Below are 20,229 nucleotides of genomic sequence, written 5' to 3'. Positions count from 1 at the left end.
TTTCTGCAAAACTTTCTGTATCAATTGTTTTCACAGGTGTCTGGCGGATTTCTTGCATCCCTGGATTAAGGAATTCGGAAGTCTAATCTTTGTGTCAGATTCGAATACTGTCGTATGGACAAATTATAATTTTATCCAGAGGACCAGTTATACCGGCTAAATCTCACAAGGTTTGGTCAAACTTGATTTTTTTTGAGTTTGGAGAGTTAGTGCTACTATGTATGTTGTAGCATACGTACATTGTCAGAGACCAGGCGAAGCGCGGTCGTAGACGTAGAGGGGACCGTAGAGCGGCTGATGTTTTATCGCCCAGCCCAGAGCAAGCTCGAGCACTCCTCACGCGACCGCGTCCGCTTTGTCACTTTTACGACTTAGCGGGCAGGTAGACTGCGCATCGTCTTTTCTATGACATCTGATGGGTCGCTTGGATATTTTCAACTGATGCTCCAACCTTCCTCGGAGAGCCGAATCACAAGTCCGGTGCCTCTTGTAAGAACCCCCTTCCTCGTGTCAGCCGCAAGCTCCGCGGCCTGTCTCCCGAATTGAGACTCCTCCTTTAAGAGAGCACACCCATGGATGTGCCTACGAAAGCAAGGTCAGACAATGCCTCGTGCTTGCCTGCTTCTTTTGTGAGCATGTAGAATCCCAGATCCCGAAACCTTTCACAGCGGGGGCTCGGAGGATGCCCAAGACTGGCTTGATCAGTTCGAGCGCGTCGCGCGCTTCAACAGATGGGACGACAGTGCTAAAGTCCGGAGCGTCTACTTCAGGTTAGATGATGCCACTTGGATCTGGTATGAAAACCGCTAGGCGAGCCCTTCGACGTGGGAGGACATTCGTCGCCAGCTCTTGGAGACCTTACACCAGCAGGGACCGCCGTGAACGGACCGAGCGGGCATTGATCACGTTCACCTACCAAATGAGAACGTAGTGGTGTACGTGGAAGAGGTGACGCGCCTTTGCAACCGAGCGGACCTGGCCATGACTGAGGAAAGATAGCTGAGACACCTGATGAGAGGCGTGAAAGAGCATTTGTTCTGCGGTCTTGTGCGAAGCCCACCTCAAGCAGTCGCCGAGTTCCTCTCCGAGACTTAATAGAGAAGGCGCTCCAGCAGCGGTGCAATTACACGATCGGATGCTAAACCTTGTCTCGGCTCTGCCGATCCTGGATGATGCTTCGAGGACCATTACAAGTTCCGTTCTGAACCTTGTGCGTGCTGTGGTCTGTGAGGAGCTGAAGACACTTCAGAGGACGTTTACTATGGACTCTTTGACCAGTGCTATGCGGGAGGAAGTTCGACAGGTGATCACACCATCCGCCGCTCAAGCAGATATATCACCGCAGACAGCTGCGTGGCCGTCAGCGACGCATGCGAACGTGCTGCGCCGTCCTGCGCCGCTCCCCTTCGCTCCACCGCATAACGCTTCAGTAGTCGCAGTGCACGCCGAGCGGCCGATTCCCTACTGGCAGGCTCGACCACAGGTGCCGAGGAAGACCGGCATGCGTCAGACCGACGTCCCCGGTCTTACCATTGCGGCGACGTCGGTCACATCTATAAGCAGTGCCCATATCGGCCCCTAGGGTTGCGGGACTGACAAAGCATTTATTAACACTCGTTTAGCTAAATCCTACTTTGTTGAGCTTTGCTTTACCTCGTCTAGTATGTTTAGGGAAATACTTAACTGCTTGCTAAGCTCTTATTGTGGTGAAGGAAGCTTAATTAAGGGCTTTAGTACAAAGTTTTCAATTAAGATGGAAACGATGACACCCGAAGCACAGTGTGAAACACTGGCAGGTTAGTACTCGAAAAAAAAAAAAAACCGGCTACCGAAATGGCGCTGATACAAGTTAAGCGTGCGATGGCTCTGTTACGCATGCTTTTGTGGAGTTTAATTTTAAACTCTGCTTGTTGAGACCTTTTAAACAATATATGACTACATTGCAGCGCGAAGTTCACATTTTAATCACAGGTAACTACAGTAATTAATTATGACGAAGCATTGCTATCCTACTCCGTATGAAATATCTATCGATATTGCTTGACTTTGTAGCGTAAAGTTCAACTTTTATAACGCGGTATCCAGTGAAGCTGATCTCTTTCAAGCGAGAATTCTGGCAAGCTAGTTGGTGCATCGAAAACGGGATGAAAACAGCCTGCTAAGGCACAGCTGCTGTAATCCCGCCCAGCGCCATCACGATGTTAAAGCGTCCTTCACCTCATAAAGTTCGCAATTCCTTGCTGAAGAACGCAATTCCCGTGGTAATTTGTCTCCTATTCTTAGCGCTCAACCCTCCTCCTATCACACTTTGTCATGCCTGTGTAGGTCACTTTAATACGAGACCAACTTGTCTGTCTCCGATAGAAATTTTTACTTTCTCTTGCCTTACCCCACATACAATCGCTAAGCATTAGATGGAAAAAGATCCATATTATTGAGGTGTTCATCCTTTCAGCCTTCATGAGAAGCACTACAAATGATCTATTTGGCAATATCGTCTTTGAGGATTTTGTAAACTCGGAGTATCCGACCACAGTTCTCACACGTCTGATATCCACAATAGGGAAGCTAGCTTTGCCAATAGGTTCATATCTACGCAATGGAATTATATTTACGCTGTAAGAAAATAACATGAGAAAGGTGACACACCTTACTGCGTTGTATCTTTTGTTACTTGTTTCATTTTTCACGCTGTTTCGACTCTCGTTTTCTTCACGCACCACGTTCAAAGTAGCATTAGAATAGGAGCGCCTTTTCACTTGAAAATGCGCTTGGCTTCAGTTGTACTCCGCGAGGGCCGCTTAACAAAAAAAAAAAAGGAAATTCTGAAAGATATCTTCAAATAAAAAGATCTCACAACATTACGCACTATAAACATGCGCTGCCAGATTTGCAATGAGCAGGCAGTTGATGCAGAGGAAAATAGCAATCATCAGTAGCCTTATACAATATAGAAACCATTGCGGCGTATGGCTTTAAGGACTGAAATTCTTCGCATAATATCATCCACGACTACGAAAACAATTTTGAAACGGACCTTCTAGAAAAATATTGGCCTGTCAGCCTCTCTGGCCAGGCAAGGCTTTCCTTCGGCTTCGTGCTGCACATTGTAAAGGGCTCCACATAGTTCCTATAATGTGGAGACTTCATAGGCTGCTATATACCCTCAAAGTTCTGAGCATACCTTTGAAGCCAGTCTTAAATAGTTTTATGCGTAGTGCAAAATAGAGGGAGTTCACGTTGCAATAAAATTAATGTTGGCCATCACTAGGCAGCAAAGGCCAGAAGACCATAGCTTATGCCAGCGAGATGCAGGCGCCTGTTTATGGCTCTGGGCTGTGTTGCCGAGGCTATATTCTTTGTGGGAGCAATCAAAAGAGAAACAATGGCAGAAATAAATAATTTCATTTATCGTGTAGCTATATCCGCAGTCAATAAATGCTGCTTAAATGTTTAAGTTTGGCGCGTTTTGCCACCTGGCGAGTACCATCTCAGCTTTATGCAGCAGCTGCATCTAAGCGGCAAGAGGTGGCGGCAAGCACCCAACAGTGGTTTTATTTAATAGAAACTGCAAATTTGACGGGAGACTTTGCGGCCTGGGCTGGTAAAACAAAGGGAGAACATTTTGCGGAACATATATATTCTGACAATTATCCTACTGCGTCCGAATGTTATGTAGGTGACGGAGCGCAACTGTTTTGCACAGGTGTATTGCAGAAACCTATGTACAAAGGCGCATGCAGGTCTCCCCAGTAAACGTTATCCCTTCACTAAGGCAGCACAGAAAGCTAGAGCTCCACTTTCGTAATCGCTGATTGGCTGTATTTGCTATTTGGCCCTACAGTTGTCCCAGTAGGCCGGAGCAGTGTGCCAGCGCAGTGACGACAACAATGTATGGACAGCCTAAATTTGCTTTAACTCATTCTATAAAATGATGTTCCATCTTTTGACTCCTAGGAAACTGTTCCTTTTCTCTCAGCAAGGCACCGCTGGCTCCTTCACATTTGACTCTTAGTCACTATGTATTCATTACAAGGTATCCCCAATGGGAAGTCCGACATAGCATCAAATTGTTGCAGTATGTATTGTTCTGTTCAAATGATTATATACGGTTGGTGATGTATCTAGTTTTGTAGCCTCTCTGAAATGCTAAAGATAAATACTGATATAAGCTTCCTCAAGCCTTGAACTTTTAAGTAACGCTAGTATAAATTTAGTTAGTGTGGTGAATTAATCCGTATTTTCGCCATTGAATATTATACACAACGCAAAAAGCTTTGCAAGGAGCATAAAGCGGGAGGCACTTGGGTTCTGCAAATATCACTATCCTGTACATGCAACTCACTCAACTCTCAAAGAATATTGTGAAGACAAACTTATAAAGCCACTAAGGTCGGTGTCCTAAGAGGGATAGAGCTGTATGGTTAATGGCTAGTTTTGAATCAGCAGAACTGCGCATGCGATCTGCGATCTATACTACTTATAAGTTCAACTTACTCAACTCTCAAGGAATATTATGAAGACAAACTTATATAGCGATTGATTACAAAGTACAGCTGCTTGAAAAACTATATTGTTAAACTGTGAACAATCATCTGATAGACACTGCTTGAAATACATATAGAGTAATATTTAATTATTACGAATTAAGTAACATGCCAAAATTATAAACTATTAATACTTTAGCAATGTTTAATTAGATTTCGATGTTCATAGTATAAAATTTGGTATTAGGTGTTAATCTTTGGCTTGGTCTGGCTTCAAATGCACATCTTCAAACGTTGTCTACCTTCGAGAATACTCCTTCTGTCATATACACTACATGGGGGAGACAGGGCAACCATTGAACATAAGGCTTAATGACCATCGGAAAGACCCATGCAAAGACTTCTATAATGCAGTTTCTCAGCATTTCAGTAAGAATGACCATAATTACGAAGAAATTAAATTATATATTCTCCAGTCCGGCTTTAAATCTGCAAGGGATAGAAAATCTAGAGAGGCATATCTAATCCATAAGTTTAGAACATTGGAATCAGCAGGAATAAATATCTCTAAAAGAACATTAGAATCCCTTAAATATATTCCCTCTGCACCATAAATATCCGGGAAAACAATCACATGCAGCGTTAATTGTTCAGTTTATTCACAGCACGTGCACACTCTATTCCCCTGAAATAGCATAAGCTGTATGTGTTTCTCCTCTTACCACTTCTGTGAGGTTATTATACTGTTATACTGTTATAGGTTATTATACTGTGAGGTTATTATACATACATAGCAGGGGGCGACAGAAAATTAGTGGACAGATGAGATTAGGAAGTTCGCAGGTGTCAAGTGGATGAACCTAACACAGGACCGGCCTAATTGTAGGAATATAGAAAAGCCTTCTCCTTGCAGTGGGTAAAGTCCGACTGATGATGATGATGCTAAATGCTACAGCGCGGTCCAGAACGCTCACGCAGCTAGAATAACGATAGGTCATGATTGTGCAGCACACTTCCCGCCGTACTTTTTACACTCGTGATTAAGACGATAATTACGACGCTTTTTTCGGTTTTGGCTCCTTCTCAGGCTCTCGGTGGGCTGCCTGTCCGATGTTTGGAAATAACTGAAGCACGCATATATTTTTCTTCATTAACAAGAGAGCCACTCCCTATAACAATACAAATAGTACAATCTAAACGGGACCGGATAATAAGTTCGAAGTACTCAGTTTTTCAATTTACGGGGACCGAATTGACGTGGTGGTATTCTATATATTTTCCTGCCTATATTGCCTAAAAACGGGAATACACCTAGTCTATTGCACTAAAATGCGAAAAGACAATATTCCATGATTCATTCACACGCTATTTTTATGTCTCGTTTTCATCTGTTATATCTTATTCTTTCAAAGTAGAGTGTTCAGCCTCTGCAAATAATGCACGAATAGCTTGGTCGTCTAACGAAAAGGCATGATATGAAATTCGAGACAGTCCAGGTTGCTCTGGAATGCAAAACATCAAAAATTGGTTATAATGCAATGGGAGGAGAGGATTACCCAGGGAACAAATGCAAATTAATGGCATCCCAGCTGACATCAAGAATAGTAAGCGTGCATCATGAGCATGACATTCAACACGAACAACAGGTAACTACAAGTCGCTTACTGGAATAAAGAGGATGCCAAGAGGAAAAAAGCTCAGCGGGTAGTGGTAGACAGTCAGGGGCATGAACAAATAAAGGATGCTCGCGGGAATATAATGGCTTAGCTTGAATAGGATAGGGATAATTGCGTGGCACTGGGAGATGTCTTCTCTCTGCAGTGTACGTATAGGAGGCTGATGCTGATGTGAACAAAACACTTTCATTCCTCAGAGATGTAATACTCTACAAAGTGATCTAAGATGTATGCATATTAATGTTAGGGCGCTCAGCTGCATGTACTCGATCAGTAACAACATAAGAAAAAATTAATTGTGGTGTTTATTATCCCAAAAGGATGCGTAGGATATTGAGGATTCCGCAGTACTGTTCCCAATTTTTTAGACCACGCGCCGTTCATTAACTTCAGGTGAGATATCGCAATGTACAGGTGCGTTTTCGTATTTCACGTTAATTGAAAAACGGCCGCCGCAGGCCTGGTGGAACCCAAGGCCTATAAATACCAATAACTAAATTCCAAAACCGCTGTTCCACCGAGACGGCTACGAAATGAAAGAAAGAACAAGCCAGCTTACCGGCATTGTTTTACACAAAGTATGCGCTGTCTTTTAAACTTAGATTTTAAATCAAAGCGGCACGGCTAAGGCGAAAACCATGATTTAATACACAGAGCTCTACTACTGCCGCAACCCGGAATTTCACAAGGCCCCCTCTACACGTTTCACTAAGCCCAGAGGCTACGTGAAGTCGGCGCTCTTACACTTCTGAAGCGTGCCAGTGCAGGTCTAATTGCAGCAAGAGCGACGCGAGTGCCCTAATTATTCATGCAGCTCCATCCTCCTTTCCTCCTGCCGCACATACTCGTTCCGCGAGCCCAACATCACAGAGAAGCTACCACCGAGAAGCGGAGGGATCTGGCGCGGCGGCAATGACGCTCGGTACAGCCCTCGGGTGTTTCTAAACACTTTGCTTAGCTTGTTTGCCGTAAGCGGAAGCTTTTCCGAGTAGGCTTTCTCCGGTGCGTGTGGCCGCTCTAGTGGGATAAAATGCGGGCACTTCTTAAGAGAAAACGCATATTAATGAATGCGCCACGTGTCTTCCCTTTTCCGTCCTTCACCGCATGTTTCGGATATACCGGGTGATGAATTTCGGTTTATCTAGGTATAACAATCGCCCAAGAGAGCAATGCTTGGCTTCCCTTAGCCTATTTTAGCTCCAGAGTTCCGGGACGCCTTTTAATACTGAGACAACCAGAGTTTGCTCTACTATGCTGTTTTGCATATGTTAATAGGGATGGCTTAAACATCAGATGGGTGGATAAATTTTTGTTCAAATTTTTTATACGCTGAAAGCGAATAGTAGAAGCTTCCGTAGAGACCAAAGAGCTGCATTTTTTAAACTATTTGGGAAGCTACTGTAGAACACGGCGATATACCTTTACGAACATATATGTGATATAAGCTTCTCATGCGCACCAAACGTTTTTGCTTATGAAGTTGTCTTGCGCCCAGAATAAGTAATTAATAATTTCCATGGAAACCCAATGGAGTGCATTTTTAAACAGTTGTAGAACAACTGTGAAATATTATTGGATAGTTTAATGAACATACTCATGGAAGCAATATACGAGCTTTCGGTGCGTACAAAAAAGCAAAGCTTTTGTAACTTGCCCTGCCCCCCCCCCCCCAAAAAAAAAATGTACTGAGATGCGCTGAAAAACCAACGGGGGTGCTTGTTTAGAAATTAATAGTGGAAAACTAGGAGCCTGCCGAGTAAGATGTTCCGATATATTAGCGCGAGAGTGTCAGCAACTTCATGCCGAAAAGAGTTGTCGTCGGTGGCGTCGGCACCGACGGCCTCGGTCGCTTCAAGCCTCGCAGTCTTGAAAAATAGCGAGCATGTTTCTGGCAGGCTTTGTATGTGAGAGCGTTGGTAACCCATGTCGGCAATAATTGTGCGGCGACATCGGCGGCGATTGTTCTAGGCCACGCAATATGGAAACATCATGAACACGCCGCTAGTAGCCAGTAGTTGACATGCGCCAAAAATCCGAACCCTGCAACACCAGTCTGAAGTGTCACAGTCTCGAAAAATTTCGAACATGCCTCTGGCATGCAGATGGGATGTGACAAACCCCCTTGCAAGATTGCAACCCTCATTTGAAACCTTGAAGAAGTGCAAGCATACCTCCGGCTGGAGGCAGCTGAGAGAGGATGTGGCGTGGCATCGAGATCAGACGTGCAATGGTGCGCCGGAGCTCTATGGCCTGGCAATGAGGCCTGAGGCGCCGCCGGTAGTGTGATTGATTGGTTTTGAGGTCGTGTTGTGTCCCGAGTAAAGACGGCATGGTCGAGTTGTAAGAAAGTGGGAAGTCCCGCAGAACATTTCAATATGGAAAAGTGAGATCGAGAATCAAGCACACTGGACCCTGGCTCCTCTGGTGCAGATAACTGTCGCGCCTGTTTCGCCGCCGTTGCCGTCTGGATATCATCAATGTTCGCCAGAATCTCGGTGACACTCAGTCAACGCTCTACGGCTACGGATACTGACCTAGCTGCCGTGCGAGTAGGTGTTGCATATATTTTTCAACGTCTCTCGCAGAATGGATTATCTCGCTGGCAGTCGGGCTGCGCTGCTATTGGTGCACCACGGAATTATGATCAGCTATTCATTCACTTAAATAGGCTACACATGAAGTTCTGCGTGCTGTGTCACCAGGTTGTGTTGCAGTCGTTACCCACTAACTGCAGCACCACAGCCAACGACTGTGCTGAGGTCTCAGCGAAAACAGTGCTTGCAGATACGTCAGTGCGGATTCGGGTCAGACCAGTTCAGTGGTAACCTCAAAATGTGAATGGGACATGTCCAAACTTTGGCTTTCCTGTACCACCAAAGTCAGACTTTTTCAAAATGTAACAGTAACTTCGAAATTTAGTCAAGCCAATCTAAAAAATAGGCCCTCGGTCCCCTACAAGCTGGCTTCATCGGAATCGGACCAAAATTGATGGTATTCCTGCGTACGACCAACTGCGCGGTAATTTCCGAATTTAAGTTTTTCCCTCTCCGAATCACCCCGCCCCTCCTCCCCGGAAGAAATAAATTTAACTTCTTTCTAAGTTTACCAAAATTATTGTATCGTCTGTTTTGAGAATGGCCAACCGAGTGGGGACTTCTAAAATTAGGTGCAGCTCTCGAGATTCGGCCCCCTCGGAACCCGCAAATTTGATTTTATGCCTATTTGACCAAAACCGCTACCTAACCTTATTTCACTATGGCAAATGCAGTTGTGACTTCCAAATTTAGGTGAGCCACCACGAAAATTTGCATTTGTACGCATTCACAATGCATAGAAGGCTACGTGCAACCTTTGAATTATTATTAAAATTCCTGTAGATTTGTTTAGGTGTTGAAGCAAGGTTTTCCTTAATATGACGCATGGTGAATTGTTTCACTTCACTGAAGTTTAAATAAATGATGCGGGCTAGCGTCCCGCAGAACAAAAGTTGCACTAGTGGCTCCTGCGGTCATTTGCAATACGAAACATTTGTTAGCAAGCTACTTTCATAATGAAGGTAACGTAAACTTTTTATTCCGCTATTTTATTCAATTGATGAAGCAGCAGATTAAAAGATACGTTTTAGAAATGTGAGTGTCAAACAAACAAACAAACAAAAAACTAGGAGAAAATCGCAAGGTGATTTTCAGCCTGAAGAAGTCCGGACGTTATCGCTAGTTAATGTCGAAATCGGCGAAAAGCCCCGCCGACCACACATTATCTACGTCTAATTATTTGTCATATAGTCCGCGGGTGTTGCGCTGAATGGAATCATTGCCAGCGTTTTTCGCTGCTTGCCGCGACTGCATTCGTCGGAAGACACGCGCGTTAGCGCAGATAGGAGCGCGAAATATGCGTTCGCACAGCCGCGGCTGTGCCTTCCGTGGTCTGCCGTCGAACCTGCAACCGTCATCGGCCACCTTACATAGTATCACTTCGCGGCGATAACGGCTGCTTGGCGGCCAAGCAAATGCTGTCGCCTTCTCGGCTGACAGCCACCGCAGTAGCAGCGTCTCTGGGGGGCTAGCCATCGGCCTCCATTTTAGATGAGTGCAGACCACCGTAATGGCTTACCTTATGAAATGGCGTCTTAGTTGTGCCAAACGGACATAAATGGTCACCATTGCTCAGCTCTCAGCTGCTCGCTTATCTGCAGAAAACGTCATTTGTGAGTGTTTTTGGTTATTTGTGGATTTTAATCGACTGGTTCAGTGAAGACGGTGGAACCCGTGTGTCGTATAGGACAGAGACGTGGATAACTACTAGCTCCTCTGTGTGTGTGGGAATCCTGAGCCAGCAATCGTGAAGCTACAGTGTCAAAGAAGAAAGTCAAACGACGTGTGCAAGGTCCTCAGAAAGTTCTGGGCGCATCTGTTTCACAGCACTCTTCATAAGAAGGTGAGTGCTAGTGAATGTTAGCGGCGATTTGTTTTAGTGTTCTTTTTTTTAACACGGTAATGCAGGTTGAATGTATCCCGACTTTCTGCGATAGGTGTATTAATCATATGACGAAACATTATGCTTTAATTGCAGTGAACCAAAGCAATACCAACCTTTTGTTTGACGTGAACCGACACTGGCTCCACTGGAAACAAACTCCGGGTATGTTGAAAGTGAACGGGGAGTGCTGGTATTGAGAAGTTTGTGGGCTATATTCCTTCAAGAAATCTGTGGCCAGAAAACGTTACGCTAAAAACAGTTTACTCAAGGCTTCCGCTACTACACACAGAAACGATGTATAAGATTACATCGTCACTGCTTTATCACGAGATTAAATATGAATGGATGGTATTTTGAGCATCATTTTAAATCGGCGTCAGGCGTCCTTTGTAAGGATAAAGCTGCATAGGAATCAATTCGGTTGGCTTATATAAAATAAAAACAACTTAGAACTAAACAAAGGCGCACATGTTTCGTATCATTGATGGGGAATACAGGAAGGCGTTTCGTTTAGGCTAACCGAGAAAAATGTAATCTCCCTCACTACCTGATGTGGACTGAACACAAACGTAATTCGTTGAACTACTCAAAGTCCAGTGTTGTCTAATATAACCCAGAAAATGCTTGGGAATTCAGCTATTGAGAGCTAAATATGTCAAACACATACTTCCCTGCTTTCGAACAAGCTGTCGTAGTGTTGAACGCTTAAAGTCATTCTATAATTTACCAGACAACTAACAGAAGAATTTGTCTCTTCGTGGTAACTGGCAGCTTCGTTTCATGTTTGAGCATCCATTTCACATGTGCTGGCAATAGTTGTTTCTCTCAGTGTAGCGAGGTCAAATGGCACGTGCGGTGTAAGTATGCAATGATTTGTTTATTAATATGTAAATAATTGAGTGGACGTAGGCAGTGATGCAGAGTGGTATAGTATCCACCTCGTCTACAAAAGGACCGCCGACGGAGTCATGGGGTGGAATAATATAACAATGCCAAAATCGATTCCATTTCACCGGTAATGACGTCAAAATTGCATATGAGGTGACAGCATGAACGTCGTTATGACGACAAGACCTGACATTTTCCAAAAAAAGCCAATGAGATAGTAAAAGGCAAGCCCAAATGTTTTGTCATCTTTTTAATAACAAAACTCATAAATCAAGATTGTCTTTAACGAAAATTCCTTTTGTAAGAGGTTAGTGGCAATTACATGTTTAATAAGAGATGTTGACTTCTATGTAATAACGAAAAAGAGTGAAGAGCTTGCAGCATACACAAAAATATCGCTTTTATACAGTCGTTGCATCATTAACAGCCGGCAATAGTGCGTTCCAGATCCAATCCGGTTTCGTCTAGGTAAAACAACTATGCCGATGTAGGGTCATGATGCCTCTAAGGCTTTAAATGATTTTTCTTCTGTGGCCGTAGGCGTGCGATTGATTGCGATCAATGTTGTTTGAGGTTCCCTCGTGTGCGAATAGCCTTCCAAACTGCGATCGGTATGGAAGTTCAATTTACCAGACGAAGGCATTGTGAGCAAAGCCCCGGCGTCACGTATCGATGGCGAAAATTTGCGTTTCTAAGTCTCATAGCTGCCGTAGGCATTGCCGAGAAACGCCAGCCTTTAAGCAAAGTCATGCATACATCGGCATCTAACGAAGGCAACAAAAGCTATCCTTTCAACCATGATGTCTTTGGCATAGTAGCTTTTTCGAAACGAAAATTCTGCTTTCTGTGAACATCATGACGCCAAGAATTCTGCCGTGCCGGAGATAACCTGCCCTCGTATATATTTTTTTCATTCGGCGTCCTTGGGAAGTGCGTCCACTTCGACGTATCAATACGTACGATTGCTTACAATACGCGCCGAACGCGGGCACTACCGGCAAGTTGCCTCTATTCTATTGCTCCCTAGGTGAGGAGCGATAAGCTTCCACGCGAAAAACATGCAACGCGCACACCTACCGCTCCGTCGAAGAGCGATTTTGCGAACGCTACAGAGTTGTTAAACTAGTTCGCTAAACAGACACTGCACTGTTTCCTTCCACAGTCAAAAGCGGCGTCTCAACTGTTCGTCCGCATGCCGATTGCGCCTCGGTTGTTCCCATCTCGCAAGAGCCGCCGTGAAGAAGATCGCTGCCATTTTTATTCCACATGGACGAGGCTGCTTGAAACGATTACAACGAAAAAGCGCATCTCTGGATCATAATTAGCGCGTAAACGTCATTTTGATGTCACTTCTCTTTAAACTTCCTTGTGACATCATCGTCGTGCTACGTAACCTCATTATGCACATATATAAATTTTGACCCACCAATCGCAGAGAGGGTGATGGCATGGAATTGTTTTCTGATGCAATAGAATCGGTATATTGTCCCTCCCGTTGTGCCGCGCAGTTCAATAGCGGCAAAAACAAAACCTTGCCTGTCGATGGAATTTCTTGTTCCGACGTGGGTTGCGGCACTTTTCGGTGATCAGGGCCGGCTTGTACGATAAAGTCCGAGCTAAGTCCAGACTTAAATGGTGTCTTTAGAAAGACCAAGCTTATTTAAGACGGCTCGTGTTCCGAACGTCGAACGCTTCGGGTTCATGTTCACCAGAGTGGCTTCCCAGAACGGCGTCAGCAACCACTTGGGGCATTTTTCCTCGTAACACAATCTTAAGCCGCAAAAAGCAATGACACGGATTTTACACAACGCAAAATTGACCGAATGTGTACATCTTATAGCAGGGACAGCGCCAGCGCATCCCTGTATTTCCCTAATTTCTCTACTTAGACACCTGGCGTCCTTGTGTCTTAACCAAGACAGCACTAGAGTCGTAATCATACAAGCGACTTATTCAAGTCAGGACTGAATCCCAGTCTTGACTCCAGTCTTAAGCGGCCATGCTAGTGGCCTATTCTTTAGACTCGAGTTAAGTCTGGACTTAGCTAAGACAGTCTTAAGATTGTTTTGTGCAAGCGGGTCCAGGTGTAGATAGTGAGGTCTCTAGTCTGAACAGGATTTGGCCACTCTGGTGCAGAAGGCGGCTACAACCCTGTAGTTCGTTGCGATTGAGGACGGCAAAAAATGCCTATTGTGCACTTTCATCGCCACAGACCGCTTTAAGCATTATAGACAGGTGTACTACCTCGCGCAGAACAGTCGAACGTTTTCGAGCGCGCAGACTACAATTACTGAGCTGCCTTATTCCGGGGACACTGGTTCTGCCGGTTAATTTGTGCATCGACATGCCATATCAGCAAAACCTAGATATAGGGGTTGTTCATAGGGATCCGTGTTTTCTGCTTTGTAGTTAAGAAGGGATGGTAAGGGGTAAACGCAAGCCTGCGATTGCTTTGTCAGCTGTTATTTGCTCAGTTCAATCTGAACAAGAAAAGGTTGCATGCGTCAGTAGCTAAAGTGGACATTAATGATTTATAAACGAAAATATATTTTAGTGACGGTTATGTACCCGCAGAGTTCGAAGGCGGGTCGTGGCAGCGTATTTCATGCAGAAGCGGCTTCATGAATTCATACGCGGGAAACATCAGCATTCTGTGTTTGTCCACTTCAACACGAAAGCTACGCTGGTAGGACTGGTTTCCAGCCCTTATTTCATGTTTTACTGCACAAAGTCCGCGTACTTTGCGACAGGATATGTGAAGCCAGCGCTTTGCGCGCAGACGACTTCTCGTAGCTCGAATTACGTAGCGAGAAAAAAAAAAATAACTACCAAGTTGCGAAAGCAGAACGGCAACAGTGGAGTTTCTGTTGTGTGAAATTCCAATAGAGAAGTAATAAACGGTATAACCGACATTTTCTCTAAAAATATTTGCTCTTATAACGTGCCGATTTTTATGCCTCTGTTCGGGATGTCAAAGCTCCTTTCGCTGACCGCTAATGCCAGGGAGGCTGCGCCGCGTTCGCCTCAGGCGAGCAGTCCTGCACGCGACGACGCTCAAGACGGTCTCGAAAGTCTCGTTCTCGAAAGCAGCTGTCGCTGCGAGAGCATTTCGTTCACAGGGAGCATGCTGTTCAGTTTCAACTGCATATTTTGACTGGTCCACAATTTCGCAGGTTCCCGAAAGCTTAAGTGCGTTTACAGAGCGGTCCCCGTAGCTCATTTCTCCAGCTGAGCCTCTGAATAGTTAGAAAAGAGGTAAGGCAATTGCTCTGACAAGGCGACCGACACATCCGCCTCTGTATGCAGTACGCCAAAAGAAACCCTCAGTTGTGAAGTGCGGATCGGCAGAGAAACGCTGTCCCTCCGGGCCACCTCTCTGATCCGCACGCACTCGCCGGTGAAATCCTGAAGTGAAACAAGTGCAGGGTGCACCATATCCAGTGTCGCGGTGGAGTTGCGCAGCACCTGACGCAGCTACCCGATCACGGTCAATTCGCGAGTGTACGGCTCCAGCAGGTGTCGCTCGCCACCTTCGACGAGGCGAAGGTGGCGAGCGAAAAAATCACCCTTTGCTTTCGACAGACGCTCGCGATGTGCCCAGGATCGTTACAGTGGAAACAGACTGCCGGCTTCCGCTTCTCAAATAATTTAGCGCATTTCTTCTCCCTTTTTTCTTATTGAATGTCGTTTCTTATGGCTGCGCGGTTTTCGCGGTCCTCCTCACTGGTTTCATTTTCTGCACACGGGCGATTTATCATTGCGCAATGGATGCTTTACATAATCTCTGTGGGGCTCTGCGACTGCCCGCAAGGTTTCGCTAACGGAGTCGTGCCTGACCCGAAACTATTCTGCGAGATCAGCGGCGCGCTCCAAGTTTTCCTTTTCGGGACTGTCTTGCACCCACATCCGCATTTCCTAATTCAGATTGTCGTAAAACTGTTATAAACAACAACATTGGCCCGGTCATCATATACCTCAGCGGCTTGACCAATTTTGCTTTCAGACTGTAAGCAAACTGCGGAAAAAAGCCGAAAGGAGTTTACCCTGCTTTCCTGATTCGTCGACGGAAGGCATCGGCCGAAAGGCGGTACTTCTTAAGCAAAGTCGCCATTACTTTCTCATAATTGTCCGCTTCCTCTTTAGAAAGCCGAGCAAGCACTTCGACCGCGTCGCCACGTAAAACTGTCAAAAGGGGCTGGGGCCAAGTGGAACGAATAATCTGGTTTTCTTACAAATGCGCTCAAAATTGACCGGAAACAGCACGATATCCTCAACCATTGTGGAAACTGACAGTAGGTGTTACATTTTATGCGGCGTAGATGTCTGAGGGCTACCAACAGCGACCCAGATCATGTGCCTGCGCTTCCGCTAGCCTCACTTCCAATCGCTTGCGTTCTAGTCGTGTCTTAATTTCTTCTTTTCTTCTTCGTTCCTCCATTTCTTCTCGTCTTTTTCTTTCTCAATTTCATGTTTCTCCTTCCGCTCTATCTCTTCCCAACGTTCTGTAATATCCTTATCTTTAAAGCCGTCGCTTTCAATCGCTTCTACAATCTGCTGGTTTTTTCTTTGTCACAATGAACACCTAATTCCTCACATATCAAGATTAGGTCCGTGATTCGCTGCTTTTGCCAGTCCATGACTGCTCTATTCATGACCGCAAGTCTCTCAGGAGTACGTTGGTGCGAAGCAAGGTTCAAATTCGAACAGGCTTCTGCAACCAACGTTTTCTACCAGGAAGAACATTTCATGTTAAGCTTAGCAAAGCTCAAGTAGAGCAGGCGATGCACTCATCAAATTATAGCAAGAACACCACGCAGACCATCCCAGTGCAGCCAGCCAGTTTTCAGGATTTTGATCCGCGCCCGATTATTAATTAAGGCTCCGAATCCGCAGGATGAGGTGAACGAAAGCTGAATTTATACATTTACACTCATGGTACAAGGCTTAGCAATATCAGCACGGGGGCCGAAAGTTACTGGCTACTCGCGATTTCATTCGCACAGCGAGGCCAGGGAGACCGCCGTCAGCGTCGTCGCGTGCAGTGCTGCTCGCCTGGAGCGGACATGGCGGAGTCTACCGGGCCGTCGCAGCGCGAAGACAGCCTCGAATAGCCAGTAACTTTCGGCCTCCGTGCCGATATTGTTGAGCCTTGTACCATCAGTGTAAATATTGTATAAATTCACCTTTCGTTCCCTTCATCCTGTGGACTCAAAGCCTTAATACCCGGAGACGGGCTAGAATCGTGACATAATTAGCATAAAAATATTATTGGACGGTGTACTATAATTGACTAATAGGAAAAGGGAACAAAATTCTCTGTGTCATTTTGAGTGAAGTTCTAAGTTAAGTGCTTTATATTCGTTTGCTGAAATTTATATCAAGCATATTGAATGTTAGGACATTTGTAACAACGTTTGTTTTATCGTTACCAATTTGTTTTTGCCAGAAAGTTTGGTTCTGCGGTCAGTAGGGTATCAGCTCATGATGCTTTGGGTGTCCACCATAGCTGTAATAGTTTTGAAAAATCCGCATAGACATCGGCACCAGTTTTTTACCTACGTAATAGTAAAATCTTTATGGCCACTACCTCCTGCGTGAATACACATATTAACCATCTTCCCTTAGTCCTACAGCGGCTGTGGAAGAACTTACCAAGGCGCCGATCAGACTCTGATGCAGCGGTGGGCGCTAAAAATCCCTGGCTCCGCCGCCATCAAAATTGAACATGGTAGTGTTTACCTCTAAAACATTAATGAGACTAGTGTATCAGTGCTTTTAGAAGAACCAGCTGGTACTGAATGGGATGACTTCAGCCCAGCGATGTTAGGAAAGCAGATCAAGCGTATACAGTGCTCAAGGAGGATCTGACAGGCTACAGTCGTAGATTAGCGCACAGGGAAGAAGTAGGAGTAGAATCCTTTATTAATATGTTCATAGCTGGAAGCTAGAAGAGTCTTATAGCTATAAGGAGGGTGACAGTTATTAGAATCAAACATGCTGAAAGGGGCAAACTGAAGGTGAAGAAAACCTGCAGTGGTGCATGACGCTACAGGCAGCAATGATAACAACATAGTCACAAGCCCCTATGAATACCTGGAATCGATATAATTAAAGTAACAAAGTACACTATACTGCTGGGCTACTTCAGTGCCAAGGTGGGCAAGCAGCAGCATTTAATAAAGCAGTCGCTGAATGCGGCACATCATCTTGGAATAATCGTGAGTGTTATTACTAAAATTAGCAGAAATAAATAGTTCATTGATTATGAATGCCGAATGCCTTTTCACTCAAAAGGGAAAACAGAAGTGAAAGTGAAAGTGCTGCATATAGTGAGAATAAACATGAAATAGACTTCATGCTGAGCGGACACCCTGTAATCACGCAAGGTGTATAGTACTTCGAAACTATGCGATGTAGCGGCCATAGGATGGAAATACCTCGAATTATGCTAAACTTTAAAATGAAAGAAACGAAACTAATGAAGAATCCCGTCAATGAGTTAGTGGCAAGAAGGAAAAGATATGAATCAAGGGTCTCACTACACAATAGAAATTCAGCTTTACATGGAAGGGGACCTTAGTGTCAAAACAATGAACGAATCTCTCACAGCTACTATATACGAGATAGACAGTTGATGAACTGGCAGTATTCAGATAGGATACAGAGTAGGTTTCTCAAGTGGCAAAATACCTAATTAAGAAATGTCAAAACATGAAACTCTCCCATCCTAAGACAGACTAGAAATAGTAGGGCCATTAGGCCTATCCAATAGGCGCAAAGTAACGAACATAAAGTGTAATGTCTAGTGGAGCGAATATGTCTTGTGAAGAGCGAAGATAGCTTAGAGGCTCTCAGATAGAAGCTAAGCGTAGCAAATTCAGACCTATATGCAAGGTACGGACAACAAAGCCAATCTTATTACGAATTTAGTTAAGATAGCAAAACGGACAACAGCCAAGGAGGTTATTGCTTGAGGCAGGTGTGTAGATTAATCGCACTTCGTACCGGCAATGAAAGACCCCTTAACGACGGCCTTAAAAGCAAAGCAAAGTTTAAGGAGCTATGAAGGATAGAATAACTTCAGACTGTATAAGACGCTGCTGTGGCAATTAGGCCTGTAATTATAATGCAAGCCGTTTTCGGTTATCTTAAAAGAGGTATGAGTGTTCGGAAATTAAGTAGCCGTCTCTAACGTAGGGTGATAATAAAGAAATATCTGCCTATGCAAGCTTGACATGTCAACACAGAAAAAAGGTCTGTGGAAGAACTATAAGAGATGGTGGACTCTTACGCAACAGAATAGCGCTCGTTCCGCATCACGGTCGCGATGAAAGCATATCGCTCTGAGGCTGAATTGCAACAACGACAACGATAAGCAATCCGGAGCGTTTCCGGAATTCACAAAGGGGGGATATTGGTGTGGTTTGTGGGATTTAACGTCCCAAAGCGAACGTCCCACGCCGTAGTGGAGGACTCCGGAAATTTTGACCACCTGGGATTCTTTAACGCGCATTGGCATCACGCAGCAACGAAGGGGGGATATGTCTGGGAGTCTAGGGAGCGTGTGGTTACGATGCCGGCTGCACTCAAACTCTGAACCCAATTCGGCCAAGCTATTGTAACAGCTCTTCGTTCTATAAGATGATGAAATCGCCATAAGATGATGCCCAGCCCACGGCTGTAGCGAAAGCATCAATATCACCCTCTGCAGCGAATGTGGAGGAGGCTCGTTCCGCCCATTACGATTTGCTACTGACCAAGACCGACGGTAGAGCGCTGGCGGTTAGCGACGCTCCTTTCCTGCATGTTTTCAATTTCAGCCGGCGTGAAAATGCAGACTCTTCCTTTGCGATGGCTTTAGAATTTTTTTTTCCCATTTTTTAGAGCGCAGCTCTTTGGCGCCCGTTCCTGGGTTTCGCGGCGTCGGCGTTGCCCTTCGTAACCAGCTCCACTTTCATTCCCACCTTCCTTCCTTCCCTTGCGGTACAAATCAGGTGTCCACAGAAACAAGTGTGACAGATACTGTGCCTTTTAATTGTAACCAGCTCCACTTTCACTCCTTCCTTCCTTCCTTCGTTCCTTCCTTCCTTCCTTCCTTCCTTCCTTCCTTCCTTCCTTCCTTCCTTCCTTCCTTCCTTCCTTCCTTCCTTCCTTCCTTCCTTCCTTCCTTCCTTCCTTCCTTCCTTCCTTCCTTCCTTCCTTCCTTCCTTCCTTCCTTCCTTCCTTCCTTCCTTCCTTCCTTCCTTCCTTCCTTCCTTCCTTCCTTCCTTCCTTCCTTCCTTCCTTCCTTCCTTCCTTCCTTCCTTCCTTCCTTCCTTCCTTCCTTCCTTCCTTCCTTCCTTCCTTCCTTCCTTCCTTCCTTCCTTCCTTCCTTCCTTCCTTCCTTCCTTCCTTCCTTCCTTCCTTCCTTCCTTCCTGCCTTCCTGCCTTCCTTCCTTCCTTCCTTCCTTCCTTCCTGCCTTCCTGCCTTCCTGCCTTCCTGCCTTCCTTCCTTCCTTCCTTCCTTACGGCATGATTCAGGCGTCCACAGAAACAAGTCTGACAGATACTGCGTCTTTCCATTCCTGTGAACCAATTATGAAAGGTACGCTTCAGAGCTCAAGTGGAAGACATGACCACACATTGTACACACTGTTAACATAATTCATGAACAATGCGAGCGCCCACACCGAACTGCAGGTTAACATGTGCAGTAACCA

The 20,229-nt window shown here is 45.2% G+C and overlaps 1 long non-coding RNA gene across 1 annotated transcript in view; it reads left to right on the top strand.

The window, feature by feature from the left end:
* The window catches only part of LOC146185852 (uncharacterized), a 377,146-nt gene that overhangs the window by 155,109 nt on the left and 201,808 nt on the right, over positions 1-20,229 (top strand). The window contains exons 3-4 of the long non-coding RNA XR_014708041.1: positions 37-170; positions 10,445-10,600. This is a non-coding gene — a long non-coding RNA (uncharacterized LOC146185852). The remainder of the gene's footprint in view (positions 1-36; positions 171-10,444; positions 10,601-20,229) is intronic.

The sequence above is a fragment of the Amblyomma maculatum genome, chromosome 6 (assembly GCF_055883805.1).
Source record: "Amblyomma maculatum isolate TAMU_Amacu chromosome 6, ASM5588380v1, whole genome shotgun sequence".
In the NCBI taxonomy this organism is placed as follows: domain Eukaryota; kingdom Metazoa; phylum Arthropoda; class Arachnida; order Ixodida; family Ixodidae; genus Amblyomma; species Amblyomma maculatum.
Note: the sequence above shows the minus strand (reverse complement) of the source record. Positions and strands in the feature narration are given on the sequence as shown.